The sequence below is a fragment of the Lagenorhynchus albirostris genome, chromosome X (assembly GCF_949774975.1).
Source record: "Lagenorhynchus albirostris chromosome X, mLagAlb1.1, whole genome shotgun sequence".
In the NCBI taxonomy this organism is placed as follows: Eukaryota; Metazoa; Chordata; class Mammalia; order Artiodactyla; family Delphinidae; genus Lagenorhynchus; species Lagenorhynchus albirostris.
The window spans coordinates 97,660,685-97,669,519 of record NC_083116.1 but is presented as its reverse complement, the minus strand read 5'-3'; positions in this window follow the sequence as shown (position 1 = coordinate 97,669,519).

Here is an 8,835-nt window from a genome sequence, read left to right as displayed (position 1 = left end):
CAAATTCCGGCTGCAGGGATTTCCCAACTTGAGTGTGCACTGGGATGGCCTGGGGTGCTTGAGACAGACTACAGATTCCTGAGCCCTAGAGATTTGATTAAGTAGGTCTGAATGGGGCCCAGGCATCTAAATTTTAATCCACTCATCACTTTCTGATGAAAGTGGTCCATGGACCATATTGTGAAAAATACTTGGGTATCAGTTTCCTCGGGCTGTCATAACAGAGTACCACAGACTGGGTGGTTTAAACAACAGAAATTTCTTTTGTCACAGTTCTGGAGGTTAGAAGTCCAAGATCAGGGTGTCAGCAGGCTTGGTTTCTCCCGAGACCTCTCTCTCTAGCCTGCAGACGGCCGCCTTCTCACTGTGTCCCCACGTGGTATTTGCTCTGTCTGTGCACACTCCTGGGGTCCCTTGGCGTGTTCAAATTTCCTCTTATATGGACGCCAGGCAGATGGGATTAAGGCCCACCCTAAGGGCCCTATTTTAACTTAATCATTTATGTGGCAGCTCCACATGCAGTCACGTGCTAAAGTCCTGGGGGTTAGGGCTTCAACATATCAATCTGGGGGGAGGGGGCACAGTCCAGTCCCTAACAGGCATGTAGAAACAACAAAAACAAAAAGGCATTCATAAAGGCAGGGGCAGCAGAAACCAAGTTCTCCATTCTTTCCAGCAACTGCAAGAGAGAAAATCTACCCAGGTTGAAAGAGGTTGTGCAGAAAGCACTGGGGAGCGGCAAACACCTCGGCTCACCCTCTCAATTGCCTTTTCTGCTGTTATTCCTGTTATTCCTCCTCGGTTTAGAAACAGCCTTTCTTCTTTGAGCTTCTTGGGAGAGAACAGTCTTTGGCGCTGGCACCAGCGTGGCCGCCCGAGGCAGCCCTCGCCTCTGCCTTCGAGGATGTTTCTGCCCCCAGAAAGAAGCCGAGGACCCTTCACCCTCCCCATTCATCATCACCACGGGCAATCTAATTACAACCTTGTCTTAAAAGAGGTACTCACTTCCAATGGAGACTTCTTCCTTATGAAAACGTAACATCTTGAACTATGTTTTTATGGCCCCCTTTTTGAAAAATAAGAAAGGAAATTAATTAATTTCCTTGTACACGGGAAAGACTCATGAGGTCTTGCTTGGGTTTGCGCGGAAAGGATGCTCTCTCTCCCTCTCTCCCTCCCTCCCTCTCTCTGCCTCCTGCTGTGTGACAGTGAAATGCTAAAATGATTTTGGCAGGAGAATATTCTCAAAGGCTGTTTTTATTTCAGCAGCAGAAGAGTATCTCAGAACGCAGGCTGCACCTCTGCCCTGTGGGGCTGTTTCTAATTGCAGAGGTGAGCTGCAGAAATCCTTCCCCCAGCTGGGTGGGGAGAAAGCGGCCAGAAACCTAAGAAAGATAATCGTGTCTGCCATGCTCAGCGCTCACCACTTAAAGGAATTAACTTGTTGGCATAAAATATTTCTATGGGTTCAGAAAACTATGCTTTAGAATAATGAGGCTGACCCCTTCCTCACGTACCGCAATCACTGGGGTTTGTTTCTTCTCTCTCTAATCACAACATGCGATCTTCCTCTTTGCTCACACCTCTGTAGGCAAGACTGGCTGCGAATCCTTTAGATTATCACCTTCTCATTTTCCGTGTGAAATAATTGCCCAAGGATGGAAACTGACAAACAAGCATGTGGATTTCGGAAAGCAGCCCACTTGTTATTTCGGATAGCCTAAGCGGAATGGAGACAGGTGCATTCTGTCTCAACTGCTCCCACCTCATGCTCACCCCTTTAGAAAATGAGTTGTGCTTTCGCAGACCTGGATTGATTTAAAATTTTGAAGACGGTGGGGATGCTGATATGTTTAATTAAAAACCTGTACTATCCAGCAGTGTAAAGGTATGAGGTTCTGGGGTGGGGTGGGGGGGTAAGCCCCAAGGGATTCATTCTTAGCACCACTTCTTACTGGCTGTGTGGCCTTGGGCAAATTATCTAACCTCTCTGGGCCTCAGTATTTTAATCTATAGAAATGAGACAATGATGATGATACTTTATGAGATGGTGAGGGCTGAATGAGTTAGTACAGGTAAAATGCTTAGAACAATGATCAGCCTATAGTAAATAGTAGATATTCTTACTTATGCTCTTGGAAAAGGAATAGGGGATGCCTTCTTTCTCTCCATCAAAAATATTTGTTAAGCATTGTGGTCGGGTATAAGGAAAAGTAACTAAGGCCCCTGCCCTCGAGGAGCTCATAGTTCAGGGCATGTGCCTGATGTGTAAACAACTTACTAAAATACACGACAAATTGGAGGAAGTGCTGAGTGAGGGTAATAGGAATGTCGAATGGGGGCTATAAGAGGAGAAACACTTAATTGGAGGAGAAGGTGGAGGCTGGCGTCATGAAGGAGGTGGCATTTAAGCTGGATCTTGGCAGGATAAAAGGTCTCTGTAAGCAGAAAACAAAAGAAAGATGTTCCAGGCTGTGGGATAACCAGGGACACGGGCAAGGGAGGAGTCCATGGCACCTTTAGAGAAAGGCAAGGATCCTGTGATGTTGAGACGAAGGAATGGAGGGGACCTGGGGCTGGAAGGGTAGTTGGAGGCCTCCCCTGTCCTGCAGCAACCTGGCATCCTGATTTTCATTTCCAGGAGAAAGAACTGGAAACGATATCGGAGTAGTAAGTGTTCCCCATATTTTCCCCCTGAAAGAGTTAGAGAAAAAAAATTTGAATAATGAGCAAAATCCTGTAGTTAACAACTCTCATTTAGCAGAAAGAGCCCCCCGATTCTGTCCATACAGGTCATTTATTGCACCCAGAGAAATCTTTGTAGTCACTACAAAAGTGCAGCTACCTCTGGGGTACGATGCAGCCGCTATTTAACTGTCACGTAACATGACAATCGAGTGTCCTATTAGAGCAAAAATTTAATTGTGAAGACGGGTACCATATTTAACTGCAATCCTGGGGGGAGTTTAGGTTGACAGGCTGTAATTACCCAAACTGGAACCTGGCCAGGACACACCTACTCTTTGCCAAAAGAGCTATGGGGGTTTCAACCACGGCAGGCGGGCCGGAGGAAGCTGCGGGTTCTGGAGGGTGGGGAATCGGCACTTGCGGCACCACAGCGCCCCCTAACAGAGCTCCGGGCCAGCGCAGGCGCTGCGGGGAGCCGGCCTCTCCTGACCCTCCGCACTCCCGGTGGCTCCCCAAGCCCCTCCCCGCGTCCCCCTGGCTGCAATCCATCATGGGTTATCAGAAACTTTCCATTTAAGGCTGCGTGGCCGTGGATTCTGCAGGCAGGTTTTTGCTGGGTCTTATCTGTGTCTGTCTGTCTGTTTGGCCCTCTCTGTGTGCCTCTCCCCAGGCCCTGCTGTTTCTCTCTTATCATGACGGAAGTGCTTGTCCTGATAAAATAATTACCCACCAGAGCACAGTGGTTCTGATCACCAGCTGCTGTTTCTACATAGAGATCAATTAGAGGCATGTTTTCACTGGGGAAGTGGGTTGGTAGGGCCCGTTTACTAAAAATCCCATTAGGATTCTTACTGTGAAATGCATTATACTTTGGTCTTCCAATGCAGTTGCTACAGGCAAAAAGAAAAATTGGGCCAAGATGAGGTGGAAACGTGGCTTGCTGATGTCACTGAAGGGTTAAAAGGGAGAAAGTTCTGGGCCGCGAGCAGCAGTGTGAATAAATGTGGTCTTAATTTTAAGGTTATGGATTTTTTTAAAAGCCTTGCTTTTTGTCCTCAGAAGTCTTCGCATTCATATCAGTTAAAAAATAATTTAGACAGAAAATAAATGTTGCAGGAAACTCAAATTATTATGTGCATTTTAAATAAACCTTTGTTTTCTGCCGCAGACATAGCGTATGAATAATAACATTAATAATGATCACTATAATTTGTCAACTGATGATCTTTTCCCTCAGACCTTCCAGGCTCTTGGTTCCCAGCCTGGCTATTTAACTTAGCCGATCCTCCTTCAAGAGGGGAGCTGATGATAACAGCCTTTACTCCCTCTGCAGGGTGGAAAAGCCCAAAAGCCCAGGGTTCTAGTCCCAGCTCTGCCCTAATTAGCTGTGTGACCTTGGGCAAGTTGTTTAACATCTCTGGCCAGCTGTCAAAGGACGGCATGGTCTCTCAGGGGGATGAGTGGAGCTGTAATGTGAAAAATGAACAGCAATGTAGTAATATCACCTGGGAAGATATTTTTTCCTTTTTTTTTAAAGATAAAAGTTCTGAAAAATAGAAACAGACTCAAAAAGCAACTTCAACAAAGCAGTTATTAGATGGGGCACAGGAGAAAGTTAGATTAAGACTAATTTTTCTTTTTAACGTATGGGATGTTTTCTAGTTCGTTTCTAAGGACACGCACACATGCATACACACATAGGTATACTTTGATCATAGGGAAATCCACTTAAAATGGTCACTTTTCTGCTTCCCTGGAAAGAGATTTTTATTGCGCTACAAAAGCAACAATAACAACATTGTAGTATTAGTTTCTGTTTAATTCTTCTAATTGTATAAAACTGTCCAGATACTACCAATAGAAGAATAATATGTAAGGTTGAACCATATGAAATTGCCATTTCTATAGGTCAAAAAGAGTTGAATATAAGAAATTTCATATGGTTCAAACCAAAAAATATATATATATATGGTGTATGTATGTATTAATATATCTGCTTTATGACATATAATACAGCTGAGAGGAGTGTGATTCTTCTGTATTCTTATTTCTCTAGCAAATATTTTCTCAGTGAAAGATTGGTACGCCGTTCATATTCCTGTCCTCATACTAAGACGACATAAGACTTACTAACAGAAGACACTTCTTTAGCATCCCAGGTTACATTTCTAAACATGGGGACGGGCCCCGATTTGGTCCTATAAGAATGGAACGAGAAGCTAATACGTTGGGAAGATCACTCAGAGGCACTAACAGGGCTGCTGGCTCCCAGCGAAGGGAAAGGGTGCCCTGCACACCTGGGGACAGTGATCCCAGTGGCGTTGGCCCAGCGGGACCTCTTTGCACAGCTTCACTCAGAGGATTGAGATCGTAATATATGTCCCTGGGGAGAGATGCTTTTTAGCAGAGTTTATTGGCAATTATTTTTTATTAGAGATTTTAAAAATTAAAAATACAAGTATTATACCCAAGAATGATTTCAGGAGCAACTCATGTAATAGAATATTCCAGGATACTTTCAAAAGAAAAAGATGGGGCTGCTGGGGGTAGGGAAGCTTCCATGTGAGTGCATTCCAAAATGAGTAATGAAATAATACTTCCAGAGAGGAGCAATCAAATTTTACTTCCTTATTTTTATTTATGTACTTGCGTCTTTATTTGTTGCTTCTCCCACCTCCGTAAAACAGCCAGGATAACCAGACCGAGTGCTCCTAAAACATATTTTTCAATGGAGAGAACTATAAATTTTCATTGTGAAAAGTCAATAAGTTATGGGAAAGTATAAAAGAAGAAAGTAAAAATCACCTGTAACCTCATCCTTCAAAAAGCATGATTTTAGAGCACTTTTACTGAGACGTTTTTCTACACGCGCACACTTTAAAAAATGCTCAAAAGAAACAAATCATTCTACACCTCCAGTCTCCAACTTTCTTTGTTTCCTTTAGTGACACCTACATGTCATGGATACCTTTCCATATCAATAGGTATAAAGCTATTGATCTTTTTAAAGTGACCACATAGTATTCAACTGTATGCTTAACCAATCAGTCGCTGATACACATTTAGATAGCTTCCAGTTTCGCTACTATAAACCTCGCTGAGGTAACCAATCTTATCGTACACATCTTTGTGTACTTGTTTGATTATTCCTTAGGATTCATTCCCAGAGGTGGAATCTCTAACTCAAAGGACAAGGCTTCTGTTATTCATTGCCAAATTGCTCTCCAGAAAGACTGTGCCTATTTACAGTCCCATTAGTGGCAAATGTAAATACCCATTCCCGTTCACTTGGCCTGGTGATGATCTATATGTTTTAATCTGATAAATGAAGAATTATATTCATTCAGCCTCACTGGTAATCAAAGAGATGCCAAATAAAACAGCACATCTTTACATACGTAGTCAACTGGTATTTCTTCTTTTCTGGATTACCTACTTATGCCTTTTGCCCATTTTTCTATTTGGATATTCCTCACTTTCTTATTGATTGTAAGAGCACTTTACATATTAAGGGTCCTCTTCTTTCAATTGCCGTCTATGTAAAACATTTTTCCCAGTTTTTCATTTGTCCTTTCATTGTTTATGACTTTTTATAGTTTTTACAATGCTGAAGTTTTTACATTTTTATGTATTAAAGCAGCGAACATTTTTCTTAGAATTTCAGTCTTCAGGGTCACTCTAGAAAGGCAACATATTTATCTGCATTTTATTTTTCCAGTCGTACTGAGGTACATGACAGTTACAGCTCTCTTTTCCCTCCAAATCACGTTTCTCGTTACTTTCCAGAGGTTCTGGAATGAAAGCATAAGGGACCTTGGAAACCAGAGCAGAGGAAACATGACTATTAATAGTAACACTTGACATTTCTATTTTCAGTGTGCTATAGGATGACTAATTAGTCTCCCCTTCAACTTAGCCCCGAGGGTCACCCTGGCCGCTATTCGTTCACACTACAGGCCACTGAGGCACAGGACAGAGAAAGGTGTGGCATTCCACTTTGTGGGTAACACTCTACCTGGCCAGGACTTAAATCCAAGCTCCCCATCTGTGCTTAAATCAAGGTGAGGCAGTTTCCTCCACAGAGGCTGGTAGAGTCCCAGGATGCACTCAGCTGGTGGGGATGAGTTCTCTGGATGAAACTCCATGCTTTCCCTTCCCCCTCCCCCCAAAAGGGAAATCATATAATATATAGGATGGCTTGCAACCTGGGGTTTTCTGACTTTAACCTGAGCCTCAGAAGGGATTGTACACTTGTTAATTCACCGTGAGAATTTGACTATCAGGATGCCTACTGCAAGAGTTAAGGAAGACGAAGAAAACAGGGGGAAGTGAGTAGACAGAAAATGCCTTCTAACTTGGTGAAAGGTGTGCTCCCAAGGCCACCTCTCTTGAAACTCATTCCTACCACAAAGGTCGATTGCATGCTGGGAGCTGGGCTAGGGGCTGGGGTTTGGCAGCTGCAACGGAGTCTGACATGTCCTGTTGTGTGGGTTGTATGGACAGTACAAGGTTCTACAGCAGCACAGAGGAGAGGCTTCCTGGAGGGGTGGCCTCTCTGCTGAGATCCGATAGATGCACAGGATTTCGTCAGGAAAGGGCAAATCTTTGGGGTGGGAGAGATGCAGGCAACATGCAAATGTTCGAGAGGCATGGAGTGGGAGGGAAACCAGGAGAGCCAGATTCAGAAAAAATAAAGGCCTATAGCAGTGCTGCTTCTATTATCTTTGGAGAAGGACTAGGCTTTTTCCCCTCCAGTGTGTCACAGGCAATATTTTTGTAATCAGATGCAAGAAAACTGGATTAACGCAAAATTAACAGACATTCAAAATACAAACTCCATTTTTATTATTAGATTCAGCAGACAAAAATTATTGTCGAATTGCTATAAAAGTTTTGATTATTCTTAGTTTCTGTACTTATCTCGTTGCAGACCAGCAGCAGTTTGCCTTCTGGTACGGGTCCACAAAACTTGCTGTTTGAGCAGCGCTGAGCCAGAGCATTCTGGGAAGGAGATGGGGTTGGCAGTGTCAAATGCTGCCAAGGCGGTAAGTAAAATGCAGTTTGGTAATCCTTCGAATGTAGCAACAGATGCATAGTTGCAAAGAGCTCTTTCACTGGAGTGGCTGAAGAGTTCAGCAGCGTTCGCAGCGACTAAAAAGAGTGGAAGTGAAGATGAACTAAAACATGAAATGCTTAGTTAACCAAAAAAATCTATGTTGTGACAAGGAGTAAGGACAGATAGTAACCAGATAAAGGGCATCATGGAGTAGAAAATGTATCAGTTTAAGAGTCTGTGGACCTAGATTATCTAGTGGAGCCAGGCAGTCGTGAGCTGTGTGACCTTGGGTAAGTCATTCACCCCACTCTGGTCCTCAGTTTCCTTCTCTGCCAAATGAAGGGATTGTCCTTCTCTGTTTGCTTCCCACTTTTGCATTCTATGATTTTAGTGTTAAATAATCACCGTAAATATTGATGCTTCTCAAAACGGTACAATCTCGGGGGAGTCACTGAGTTCTGTTGAATCTGGCTGTGCATCTTCAAGAGCTCATCCATTGCCTGCAGCCAGGTGCCAGCCAGCCAAAACTTTCTCACTTGGTTGCGACTAGTAAGACGAACCTGTCCCCCAAACATTAGCAACCAGAGTACATGCTAAGATGCTACATGTTCATGCTGTTGATGTAGAACCCACTTCAGGGTTTAGCTGGGAAGGAGAAGAAAGAATCCGAAAGCATCCTTGAGCTGCTCTGAGCTTTGAGAAAACCCAGAGCAAAGGTGGTGGGAGAGTGGGAGTGGGGAGCAAAGTCATGGATGTGATGCAAGCTGGGCAGGGGTCGGGGAGACTCTGCAGTGGGGCGATTTTTCCTTTTCTGCCCAAACCCCTCTGAAGTGTCGGGGACTCTGGCTGGATCATTGGTCCTCATCCTTGTCCTTTCTGTAGCTAAGAAATTGACCTGTCATTCTGTCTTTACAGTCCCTGATATCACAGCGTCCAAATTCAGCAAATCATGAAGTGTCCTGCAGGTCTTTCTCACATCCACTGTGTATTACCTTTGAACGTCACTCCTAGCTTTATAGACATTACTAGGACTGTCTCCTGCATTTCCTTCTGGGCAGAATTAGCAGAGGCACTGTGTGATCACAGACACA